A 13580-nucleotide genomic window follows, 5' to 3' on the forward strand; every position below is an offset into this window, starting at 1 on the left:
TGTCTAATGTACTCAATTCTCAAGTATGGATGGTAGTGGATTCTAGGAATCCCATCAACAAATTAAAGCCTTAAGCTATCCAAAACCCTCCTTCTATTTAACAGTATAAATCCCTCTCCCACTGAACATATTACCATGGCTGCTAACAAGTAGAAAATTGGCACATTTAAATCTCGTTTCTATTCCAAGTGCTGAGGGAGGAGTAAAATGGATAGAATCCAGATGGTGAGGAGAGAGTAAAGCAAGGGCCCTGAATAGTCCACATGTGAAGAATTTGCAAACTGGCCCAAATGATTAATATTCAACATTAATATTATTTAGGCAACATGAATGCCACAAGCAGGAGACCTTTTGCTTTGTACTTTTTCCTTTCCTAGAAAACATTTTTCTAGGAGCCTTTGCCTTCACAAACTAGATTTGAAGTGCCTCTTTGCTTGATTTATGAAGCCTAAATGACATGGAGGTATAGACCAACAAACCAATATGAACAATATTCCTCATGCTGAATATTATGATGTCATCCTCTCCCTGAACTTCTGCGCTTGAAATTCGAAGCCTGGGCATTGCCCACCATGGAATATTCTCAGGAGGGTAATATCATCACTTGAGATTTATTGCAATTCAAATTAACTTATTTAGTGTGTTCGGCCTTTCTCCCCACCACTCTGCCCCATACCCTAGTAAGTCTTTGCCTTTTCTTTTGATTGGCATCCTTGCCTTTTATTATCCCTAGAAGAAAAGGAAAAGGAGGCAAATAGAAAACACAATCTGCCTGCTTCCCTCTATCCTCAAATCACTGGATTCAGCTCCCCCATTCTCATTAGCATAGAGCATTTTGGTCAGTTGCAAGAGAAATCACTATCTTCTTTTCCAACTAGAGTCCTAAATCAATGGAATGATGACATATCTTTCTTTTATTCTCAGTATAGATGCCTATGGTTTTGATGGTACTTATGATGGAAACTCAACCCACTGTTCTAAATGGAGGTTGCTGAAAGCAAGAATTATAGAATCATAGGTATGACCACAGGAACCATACAGCTCTTCACATCAATGCCTCATTCAACTGGTGAGAAAAGAGGGCCTCAAAATTGTAAGATTTATTCAAGCAAAGCTGGTGGCATCACACTTCCTGATTTCAAAATATATTATGAAGCTACAATAATCAAAACAGTAAGGTATTGGCCCAGGCAGACATATAGACCAATGGAACAGAGTAGAGAGCCCAACATGAGTCCACATGTATACAGTCCATTGATCTTCAACAAGAGTGCCAAGAATACACAACAGGAAAAGGATAATCTCTTCAACAAATGCTGTTGGAAAAACGAGATATCCACATGTAAAAAACTACAATTTGATGTCCCTTACACTGCACACAAAAATCAACTCCAAGTGAATTAGACTTAAAGGTAAGACCTGGGACCCTAAAACTCCTAGAAGAAAAGAGGACAAGCTTCATGACATTGGACTAGGCAACGATTTCATGTATATGACCAAAAGCACAGATAACAACAACAACAAAATTAAAATTTTAAAAACACAAGCGGGACTATACCAAACTAAAAAGCATCTGTGCAGCAAAAACAATCAACAGAGGGAAAAGACAACTACATAATGGGAGAAAATATTTGCAAACTATATATGTAATATGGGGTTATTTCCAAAATACATAAGGAACTATGCAACTCAATAACAGAAAAACTAATAATCTGATTAAAAATAAGCTAAAGACTTGACTAGACATTTCTCCAAAGAAGACATACAAATGGTCATCTGGTGTATTAAAAAGTGCTCATCATCACTAATGATCAGGGAGATGCAAATCAAAACCACACCAAGATATCATCTCATACCTGTCAAGATGACTATCACCAAAAAAACAAAAGACAAGTATGGGTAAGGACGTGAAGAAATTGGAACCCCTGCACACTGTCTGTGAAAATGAAAAATGCTGCAGCCACGATGCACCATCTTCAAAAAATTAAAAATAGAGCCACCATACGATCCAGCGACCCCACTTCTGGGTATATATCCAAAAGAATTGAAATCAGGAAACTGAAGAGCTATTATCACTCCCCTGTTCCTTGCAGCCCTGTTCAAAATTGTCTGTTTGATACAAAAACAACCTAACTATCCATCAACAGATGAGCTGATCAAGAAAATGTGGTATATACACACAACGGAATACTATTTAGCCTTAAAAAAGAAGGGCATTCCACAACATGCAACAGCAATAAGCCTTAAAAAAGAAGGGCATTCCACAATGTGCAAGAGCAATAGACCTTAAGGACAGCATGCTAAGTAAAAAAAGCCAGACACAGAAAAGCAAGTATTGCATTATTCCACTTATATAAAGTATCTAAAACCGTCAAATTCCTAAAATCAAAGATTGGCATGGTGGTTACCAAAGGTTAGAGGAGGAGGAAATAGGAGTTATTAATCAACAGACATAAAGCTTCAGTCAATTAAGATGAATAAGTTCTAGAAAGCTGCTGTACAACATTGGACCTAGAGCCAACAATAATGTATTGTACACTTAAAATTTGTTAAGAGAATAGATCCCACATTGACTGTTCTCACCACAATAAAATTTTTCTAAAGATTTGTTCAGTACCCAATATAAAGTACCTATTGAATAACTAGAAACAAATTATAATAATCATAATCTAATCTTATAGAAATATGAACTATTTTCTTCTGAATCTATGTCTTGTCCAAATAAAATAATTTTGCTCTAACAGTATTCCAAGTTAACAGCATTTTACACATATATGAGGTGTGTAATTTTTCAAAGTTCCATCACTTAACCTGCACTGTATCACTAATGGGATCTTTGATAGGAGTTTATAATTACCATGCCCATTGTACAGTTGGGAAAATAGAGCACTGAGCATGCAAGTTGTTAACTAAGGTAACTCAGCACATTGGTGGCATAGTAATATATTTTGACCTCCACCCTTCTTTCTCTGCTGGTCACTTTTGGAACAAAATCTTCTTTACACCGAAAAACAAGCATGATTTCAAAAAGCACATCCTGAAAGATTTTTTAAGCTTTATTACACCTCTCTTGAACTATTCCAATCACCTCCAAATTGATGTATTCACTCTTCATCTGAAAATGTCAATCTACACAATATTTCCCTAAGATTACATTTTTATCTCATCCCAGTCCTACCCGACAATCTTTAATGTCTACACGATCAAGTCCAAAGGTATGGTCCTAAATTATCTCACACAGCCTCCCAGCACGAATCTCACTTCTGTTTCGCAGGTTGGTGGATGATTCCCAACCCCTTTCTCCCCGTGCCTTTGCGTATGTTCTTCCCTTTCCTTACATCTTCCTGCACAAACATTACACATCCTGAAAGCTCATGGACACATGTCTATATGAAACTCCCTGCATGAAGCCATCCTTAAGCACCTCCTGTCCATCTCACTTCTCTCCCCAGCCCATCCTCCACCCCCCTCAACCAGAAATAATCTCCCGTCTCTGTGCTTTCACACACCTTGGTGCTTATCACTCTTAAAGCACCCATCACATTCTACTGCGCTACGTTACTTCTGTAACATTACACTGTGTAGCACCCACTACACTTATTAGGTAATAGTCGTATATCATATTATGTGCCTTACTGACCGTAACTGACAGTCAATGTCAAAGCACATGTCAGGCCCTACTGAACACAGCAATTACGTCCCAAGCCTCTGGTGTATCCCGATGCATTCCAAGGGACAGGAGTGCAAGCCTGAAAAAAAAAAAACCCATCTTTGTTGTAATGTATACATATAATAGAATATCACTCAGCCATCAAAAAGAATGAAATCTTATCTTTTGCAATGTTGTGGATGGAACTAGAATGTATTATGCTAAGTGAAATGAGTCAAAGAAAGACAAATACCATATGATTTCACTCACATATGGAATTGAGGAAACAAAACAGATGAACACAGGGGGAGGAAAAAAGAGAGAGAGAAAGGGAAGCAAACCATAAAAGACTCTTAATTGTAGAGAACAAATGGAGGGTTGGGGTGCCTGGGTGGCTCAGTCAGTTAAGCGTCTGACTTCAGCTCAAGTCATGATCACACGGTTCATGGGTTCAAGCCCCGCATGAGGCTCCGCACTGACAGTGTGAAGCCTGCCTGAGATTCTCTCTCTCTCCCTCCCTCTCTCTCTTCCCCTCTACGATTCATGCATGCTGTCTCTCTAAAATAAATAAATAAAATTTCAAGTAAAAACTGAGTTGATGGAGGGGAGGTCGGTGGGGGAATGGGCTAAATGGGTGATGGGCATTAAGAATGGCACTTGTTTTGATGAGCACTGGGACTTATATGTAAGTGATGAATCACTGAATTATACTTCTAAAAACAATATTACACTGTATGTTAACTAACAAGAATTTAAATAAAAATTTGAAACAAACAAACAAACCCATCTTTGCACTTGAGTTTCTTTTGGTTTGTGTAGGAGCAGAGACTCTGGGACAGACCTTAATAAACTACAACAGGGCCCTTAAAATATTACTTCTTCCTTAAGGAAAATCAGATAGAGAATTTAACAGTGTGTGTCAAGTTAAACTATACCGGATTCTGAATACCCCTAATCTCTAAATATCTTTTATAAACTCGAAGCAAGTAGGATTTTCAAAAATCCATATAAAAAATGGATATCTGCACTTTTCACATAGTTGTTTTGTTTTGTTTTGTTTTGTTTTGTTTTGTTTTGTTTGAGAGAGACAGAAAGAGCACAAGCAGGGGAAAGGGGCAGAGGGAAAGAGAGAGAATCCCAAGCAGGCTCTAAGCTCAGCATGGAGCCCATCACAGGGCTCGTCCTGCAACCCTGGGATCATGACCTGAGCCAAAACCAAGAGTCAGACCCTCAACTGACCGAGCCACCCAGGCACCCCTGTCACATGGTTTTAAGGAGAAATATATTTAAGTGGATTATTATATATATTGTGATCATCTTTATCAAATACCTTTCTGTAAATCGTTTTATGAAAATGAATCTTGACAAATGATTGGCTGTAGTAAATAAAAACGAGAATACAAAAGACAAATGTTTTCTGTGAGATAAACAAATTTTCTTTAGATTTCTTGGCGTCTTTATCAAGATTCTTTAAAGAAATAGCCCGATGCGATCATTTCTAGGAACCACAGAGGGAAGAAGGGTCTCAGAACTGCTGACCGCCTATTTGTAAAAGGGTTTCAAGGGCTTCCTCTGAACCAACCTAGGGGAAGAGGTTCATTTAGAGAGCTCAGCTAGCTGCTGGCCATGTGATAAGAGAAGAGTTTGGTGAGAACAGAGGAAAAAGAAATGCCAAAAGCCAATGGCAACACACTATGCCAGCAAAGGGCAGGAACCCTATACTGTTCGTCTTCCCCAGGATTGTCATTTTGTTGTGGCCTACCTCTTCCCCCTTGTGACTGGCAGTGCCCGTAAAGGGCCTATCATCTTCCAGGCAGCAAAAAAGGGGTTGTGCCTCATTTGTATCCATTCTTAGCAAGAAACCCCAAAGAACTGAGGGTTAGTGACAGCTACAAACAGGAGAGTAAAGTCAGATTAAGCTCCTGAAGGCTGGGGTTAGGGAAATGGAGCTCCGGGTGTATAACCAATACAAATCATCGTGGTTTTTACAACAGAAAGGTTAGGACAGCTTCTAGCCACTTGTCTTCTCGAAGAAGTCGGAGAGAATCTCGAAGGCTCCAGGGAGGTCCCAGGAAGAGAATTACTGAGAGAAGTAACATGCTGGCTCTGTCTGCCTCTCTCCCTCCAAAACCCCACCCATCCTGCCTGCCACACTCACACACTTGGCCAGCCACACTTTCACCACTGTGCACACGCTCAGTTCTTTAGGACAGAAGTTGACCCACCTCTCATGGCTTTTCATAGCACCACACCAAGGCTACTCTCATACACTTAGTGACAAGATCTTACAGGTAACTAAGTAATAATGTATGCGTTCCATAGAAAAACTTATCTTTTATAAAACTGAATATTTTACAAAGCTCTTACATGTATTATATATATATTATATATATATAATTTAATCCTTACCAATAGCCATAAAGCTTCTATAGGTCAGATTTATTATTTATTTTTCTCCCTTTACAGATGAAGACACTGCAGCATAGAGAAATCTACCATTATCTCTTGCCAGCCCCAGATGTTCACCTTGCTTCACCAAGGCAAGCACCACACTGATCTAAACCTTCAGAAAATTGCATCAAGTCACGGCTGAGAGCATGAACTTTGCAAAAGGATAGGCTTATCTTCAAGTCTTAGGACTGTCATTTAAAAAGCTTTCTAACGTTGGACACAGTACCCAACTTTGCAAAGCCTTACTTTGCTCACTTGTAAAATTGGAATCATAATACTGTTTACCATCTGGAGTTGTTATAAGGATTAAATGCAATAATACCTATAAAAAGTATTACGCGAAGAGCTCCCTAAACCTCAGATGCTAATATAATTGCTATTACTACCGTCTCATGGGCACTAAGTATTTGTTACAGAGCTGTTGAGTGAGAGACTAACTCAGGTCTTGGGTGTTACACTGAATTAGAAGTTAGCATGCAACTCTACGTGTGAACAGACTCAGGCCTTGTCCAACAAACAAGGGAAATGCTTCTTTTGACATCAAAACGTTTGCAACAAGTTTTTGACATACTTGTCTCAGCAAGAACTTGCCCATTTTCTTTGCTACTCTTCTCATCACAAAGGAAAGTAGCTGTCCCCACAGGCACAAAGGAAAGGAATAAGGGAGGGAGGGAGGGATGTTAGAGGCGTCTGTGTTTCTTCCAACGCTTCGTGCTCATTACAAAAGCGGTGGCATTTCTATAGGTGCCACGCTTAGCTGACTGGATTGATTGCCCTCTTTTCAGATCAAGTTCCCGGCTACAATCAGATGAATACACATTCCTAACAGCGATGGTGTTAACCATGAGTTTGGTCATTTATTCTACCAACACTTATTATCAGGCACTGTACATGCTTGCAATAAAAATGACTCTGTCCTATGTGAGTTTCTAACACCTGAAGACGACAAGTCATTTAATGAGTGGTTCAATCTCACTTATTCCATACAATTACATCCGTAGCTACTTTCATTACCCCTACTTTGCAAGTGAGGCATTTGAGACCGGAGGTGAACCACACAGATTGGGGTGGGGGGGTGGGGCCCCGTATGGCTTGGACTCAGCCATCTCTTGTGGATTGGTGAATTGAACTACCTAATGTCTGAACCCTCACCAAAGAGTTACTGCTATGGAAGACCTAAGCAGAAGTATAAGCTTTCTGGCAAATGTTTTTATGGGTGAATAGACAATGTAAGCCTCTTCATCCTCTAAAAAAGTCACATGCTTTCAGGGAAAAAAAATGTTATGCTCCTTAGAAAGAGCCATAAAACTCACTGATGTGCAAGGTTTTGCAATTGTGGTCAGTGGGAATGATTCAGAGGGAGTCTACTGGGATGTCGCCCAAAAGGCAAACCCCCACCATCACCAAAAGCCACCTGTCAAGTACCTGCCTTAAAACATAGCACTGTAGGGAGCTTCACAGGGGATTAACAAGGGAGACACAGCCTTGATAAAGACAGGTGGGCAGGACCGCGTCTCAACCAACATCGATGAAACATATGCTAGGACTGTTTCACAATGTGGATGGTCTACTCCGAGCTGGTTACTCCCATTCTTGCCTATTTTTCTTTGTAGCCAAACTGCTACCATGGAGCACAACTATTCACTGTTCAAAGCAAACTGAAGCCCAACCACCGGGCCCTTAGCCCAAGCGGTTGCTCTGACCAACTGGGCTGAATGAACATGGACAGATACTCAAAGAACCCACAGATAACTGTGTAGCAGACACCCAGTATGAATATTTATGTTTACAGGGGGCTAAGGAGAGTGTTGGTGGGGAGGTGGCGGTAGCTAGCTCTAAATCCACAACTGAATGAAAAGTCAGAGTTAATCTACATGGAAGATAATTTTTTTTTTACTGTCCTTGCAGCAAGTTTAAGACACATGAGCTTTATCCCTTTCCTCGAGTGTCATCAGCAATAAAACAAAACGAATATTTGCAAGGGCCTAAGAAAAATATCCTGCTGGTAAATGTGACCCTTATATTTATAATCAAAATTTTGCACTTTTTAAAGACAGGTTGTGTCTCTGATACCTACCTTATACTTATTCTGAGCTTCCTTGAAAACTTAACAAGCTCTGCAGCATTGCATCTAACCTCTGAAGTCTTATAGCCATGCGTGCCCAGGTCTCCATAGGATCGTAACAAAATGGGAGCAAATATTTGCTTTTGAGAAACACAAAGGAGTTGTATGGAGTAGAAATGGGCTCTGAACCGTTGGTCTCAGACGTTCCCATCCAATTTCATTTCTTTTGGCGCTCTGAGCTTTTTAAGATAAAATTCAAAGACTTCTACCTCATATTCATAAGTTCATGCTCAACATTAAGCTACATCATACATAACATTAATATATGCCACATTCAAAACCAGAGGACTTTCCCAGCAACATCGTGTTAGGAGTTGCTCTGCAAGCCTGTTAGATCTGGCCCATAAAGCCAACAGAAATTTGAACAGGAATCAGTACGATGATCCCAAGTCCCGATAAAGCCCAACCCTTATTTAAAAAAAAGAAAAAAGATCACGTTGGCTTCTGTGAGCATGTCTGAAACCAGCTACCCTCTTGACAAAGCCTGAAACTTACAACTTAACGCACATTTCCTGAAACGTGTGGCATTCCTCTAACCAAAATGAAAGTATCCTGCCCTGTCTTTTGTGACTGCCACATCATTACTCAAGTAGCACGCTGCCATATGTGGGGGAGGAACTGATGCACACACCATCCCGCCGAAAACAAAAATGACCACTGGTTTTTTCACATGAGAGCAGACTGGGGCAGCAAGACTCAAATGAACTTGCCTAAAATCGCAGGGCAATTTGAAGGCGGGCTGTCTCGCTTTTGTGTTGCTAGATTGCGTAGCTTTTCAGAAACCTTGGCTGCGACGGGAAACCAATAATGGCTTATTCAGATTGCTGACTTCAAGCTCAACGTAAATTACGCCACCAAAGTTTAAGAAAACAGGTAGCCTGCTCGTGCTAGCCTGTGATCAGCCTGATTAAGAACTTCTAAAAGTCCAGCCCTTTTCTACAATACAGTACTCAGAGCTAAGACTGGATCCAGTAAGTGTACGTTATCTGAGGCAGGCAGACAGCCTGAGAAAAGGGTAGCTGTGTTGCCCTCTGACTCAGCTGAATATTATTCCAAAAGTGAGTTTCCACTTTGTACCAAGTTTAGATTCAACATTTTAATGCCGTAGTCATGCTTGCCAGCAACTGAGCAAATATCCCTGGAGCATTAAGAAGAAAAAAAATGAACATCTTTTAACATGAGAGGGAAGCTCTAAAGTTACATCACGCTTGTAAATAGTAGCACATATAGCAAGAAGAAAAAACTTACATTGAGGAAAAGAAATGGGAGTACCTACTCGAGGAGAAGAATGCCACTCAAAGACTGTCTTCTTATGCTACAGAATGGGCAAGAGAAAGGAACACTAACCTTTCAAGCCCGTTAAGAAGCTTCTGAGCATGGAGACTGCATTTTCAGTTTTGGTGAAATCCGTTCTGAAGCAGTAGACAGGAGGCTGTTATGACCATGAAATTAGGAAACGCAACAAGTCAAAAATAAAGAACTAGCACCACCATTTGACTAGGAGTGGAAACTCTCCTGTACAGAACAGAGGAGGGGGCGGTCTTCCTTTCTCCACACAAGACCTGACCCTCACTTTCTTAGCACTTCAGGCAAGAGAGACGTTTAACAAAGGGTAAGTAATCTGTTAATCTGCCTGAATTTTTTTTCCAGTAATCCAGCTGATGTTTCTCTTCACTACTAATAAAGTTTGAGGTCTAGACGGGCATGTCAAGTTGGGGAAAAAAAAAAAAAAAGAAAGCATTCATTCAGCACATAAATTTTGTTAATCCAAAATTAGTTACAGCTCAGCGCAGGAGTGAGGACATGTCTTCTGCGAGCATTTTTATAACTTTCCCATTCAGCCATTGACTCAACAACCCACTGCATTCTTGTCACTGATTAATTAGGTTCCTGACTTCAGTAACCTGCAGGGACTCAGCTTCTCGCCAACTCTTAGGCCATTCCTTCTGTCATTTGATCTTTCCATAAACTGTCTGGCATTTCCCGCAGCCATTTAAGAGTTTGTGCGGTGTTTCATTTTGTTTACACGGAGATAAACATCCTGAAATAGAAAATGGGCTAAGAAGTATATTGAAGTTAAAGAAATAATGTTAACATGGTAATAGCTTATAAAGCCGGCTGTGCTTCACATAGTATTTATTGTAAAGGATTTTTAAAAATATGTTAGATGTTTCTACTCTTCAAGGTCTTAGGAAGGTTAGGTTTTCTGGAAGTGAGAATGGTAGAGGAGACGATGAAGGAGCCTATCTTGCTACTGGGCTTTCTAGAACCTCCAAGAGCAGGTTGACATCTGTAGGGCAGGGGATGCAGCTCTAATCTGCCTTAGGATAGAAAGAAAATCAAAATTCTCACAATCAACACTTTAAAACATTTTGAAATAAAGGATCTTAACTGTCTTCAGTCTCCTCTATACATGTGAATTAGCCCATAATATAATTTGAATATGCAAATCAGTCTGAAATTAATTTCTCCAGAATATGTAGAGCCGAACAGCTCAGCTAATATGTCCAGTATTTAATTTTGGTTTAAGAGACACAAATTTCAACAAGATCCACTTACAAAAAGAACAGTCATGCGTACTAGTGCAACATCGAGGTTTTGTTAGCTTTTAATTATTTTTATCAGGGTTTCTGGAGAAAGGTGAGTTCTTCAGTAAGATGTTTTGAACAGTTTAAACATTTTAAGAGCAAAATATCTTTGTCTAAGTTCATGAAATCCTTCAATTATTTTATTTGCCAGAATGGATGAACTATGCTTTCCAAATACCATTTAGCTACCTGTTAAGATCCAATGTACCCATCAATACAGAGAAGAAAACCACTTACAGCAACAGTTCTCAAAATAGGACAGCTGGTGGGTTCTAAACTGAAGGTTATAGATTACTTTCTTTTCATTGGAAAATATAAATGTAGACTGTAAAATTCCTATAAAATACAAATTAGATTAATTATCTTTAAAAGACCATGATTGGCATTTATTTGCATTCCAATATGTGCTTTCTCAAGTGGGGAAGAAAAAAAGAGTAGCAAATGTCTCTGGACACATACAAGAAGTCACATACTGTTCTAAGCACTTTTACAACAACCCAGTGAGGTAAGTACTACCACAAACCCATCATACAGAGGAGGAAACCATAGGATGCCAAGATGTTAGAGCTGGAGTCAGCATTCAAACTCAGGACATAAGCACCCAAGTTTATCAGTGGATGGCTAAGAATACTTTCTATAGATTGACATTGAAGTGTTATTATGAATCATCTTAAAGCTTATCATTCTAAAAAGCTCACTAAAAAATTAAAATGTCGGCTTAGACTAACACTGTTTTAAAATATCCTGTGCTTTCTTATAGGAAAAAAAAACACCTCTCTTGAGGACAATTTTCTAATTAAATTAGATTACTAGATTAGACTGAATACTAGATTACTAGATTAGGCTGAATAATGAAAAAAACAAGTAAGAAGAAAAGAACAAGTAAAACAGTATAATACTATTCTAGAAATCTTTCCAGGTTCCAACCTTTTTTTAATACATTTTCTCATTCCAGAAGTAACCACTAACAGCCCGGTCTCCACAAGCAAAGTAAAGCAGAAAATTGATGCAATCTGTCTGGGTCATTCAAGCAAAATCCTGCTGTGATCCGGGTGATTCGGGTTAAAATAAAAATCAGGTTTTTGATCTGGAGTGTGTGTTTTTGTCTAACAGCCCAGATGACAGCAGACTCAACTGGGACTCAACTACATCGATAATGGCCCAAATTCTTCACTTGTCCTCATTAGCAAACATGTTTCCATTGGGCACTGCTCTAAACACTATCTGAATTCCATGACAGTATAAAAGCAGCTTTGAACTTCTGGTTTTCCTCACGAAAAGCAACCAAAATTGAAACTCTGCTTGCCTTGAAACACCAGTTAGTACCTGAGTATCCACTCGCTCGTCTTTCTAAGGTAAATTGCCCAGTCCTTCCCCCATCCTGTTTCTGAAACAACCAACTCACATCCAGATGACCCTCAGCTCTCACCTCAGGTTACAGCTAAATGGGCCAGGGATAGGAAACTAACCAAGATAGGCAGTGACCAAGGACATGACCTACTGTGAAAAGATGAACTTGACCAATTGTATTCAAGCTCTCTGGAGTATGAATTTTGGAAACCTAGACTGAGCTAGTGAGGCACACGGGCAGGAAGAATGTTTTGGGGTAGACTGGAGACCACAGTAAGCAAAAGCCCTTAGCGAGTAAAGTTATGGGGGAACAGAGAAACCCAGGGTGTCAATATGAGCAAATACGGGGCACTGAGGCCCTGAGCACATGGCAGGGTCTGGCTATAGATGCATTGGTCACTAGTGAGAATGTGGACGTCATACAAATTCTCTGCTAACCCTTATCACCAGGCATCCAGGGGAGTCTCTGTTCCTTCCCATCAAGAGTGTAACTAAAACATTCATCCTGGACTGCGGGTGCCAGTTTTTGTAGCAGAAGGTGCAAAACCCAACAGTCCTGTGTGTAATGTACATACAGGTCCGGGATATCTGAAAACATATTAGTCATATGACTAATGCCTGATGACTCTTTCTCCTGTCATTTAATCAACATCGATGCCCTGTAGTTGAAGTTGATAGGGATAAAGATAGTCTCTTCCAATAAATAAATAAATACATACATACATACATACATACATACATAAGAACTATCTTTCTTAAGATAACAAGTTCAAACAGAAGAAACTTATGGAGAAAAATCAACAAATTCAATGAAACTTTATACTTCATCTTTAGGAAGATTTAACCTGCCTTCCTAAATCACATGCCTCTTCTTTATATAGAAAAAGATATATATCAAGCCACAAACATCCCATGTGAAGAAATAACTATTGAAAAAAATTCTCCTAGAAGAGGGCTTTCATATTTATTGAGGCGACAAAAGAAATCACATCTGAGGAATACGATGATTTTAAATGGAAAAGCTATTCACTCTGCTGAGCACAGAAAATAGCTCTCTGACCCTTCCTGCTCCCCAAAATATCCTGCCCCTTAGTTCTTCTTCTCCCCAAATACCAGTTTCTAGCCACCACCCGACTCAGTAGCCAGATAGATACACAAACTCGCATACTCCTCCTCAGAAGCAAAGTCTCAGCCAGGATTCAGAGAGTGGTAGCCCTTTCCAGTAGTTTATTTTCATCGACTACTAAAGCGTACTTCTAAGGAGAAAAGAGAACTCCACAAATTTCATCCAAGTTCAAGGAGCCAGGGACAGAGAACAACGATTTTTAAGTACAGCACAGGATCGGTCACTAAGTTCATCAGCTGCCCAATCAGCACAAATGCCTGAATCATAGCAAAAGGGGAGATTGCCATTAAA

General features: G+C 39.7%; 1 protein-coding gene across 5 annotated transcripts in view; it reads right to left on the reverse strand.

Moving 5' to 3' along the window:
• The window catches only part of ESR1 (estrogen receptor 1), a 417733-nt gene that overhangs the window by 360180 nt on the left and 43973 nt on the right, over positions 1-13580 (reverse strand). The window contains exon 1 of one of the 5 annotated variants that reach the window (XM_027056623.2): positions 9573-12996. The exons of 3 other annotated variants lie outside the window; for them this stretch is intronic. The gene's annotated coding sequence lies outside the window, so the exon portion shown is untranslated. Of the gene's footprint in view, positions 1-9473; positions 12997-13580 lie in introns of those variants that run through there. One more of the 5 variants, XM_053222083.1, reaches the window with a different exon arrangement.

This window comes from Acinonyx jubatus, chromosome B2 (genome assembly GCF_027475565.1).
Source record: "Acinonyx jubatus isolate Ajub_Pintada_27869175 chromosome B2, VMU_Ajub_asm_v1.0, whole genome shotgun sequence".
In the NCBI taxonomy this organism is placed as follows: Eukaryota; Metazoa; Chordata; class Mammalia; order Carnivora; family Felidae; genus Acinonyx; species Acinonyx jubatus.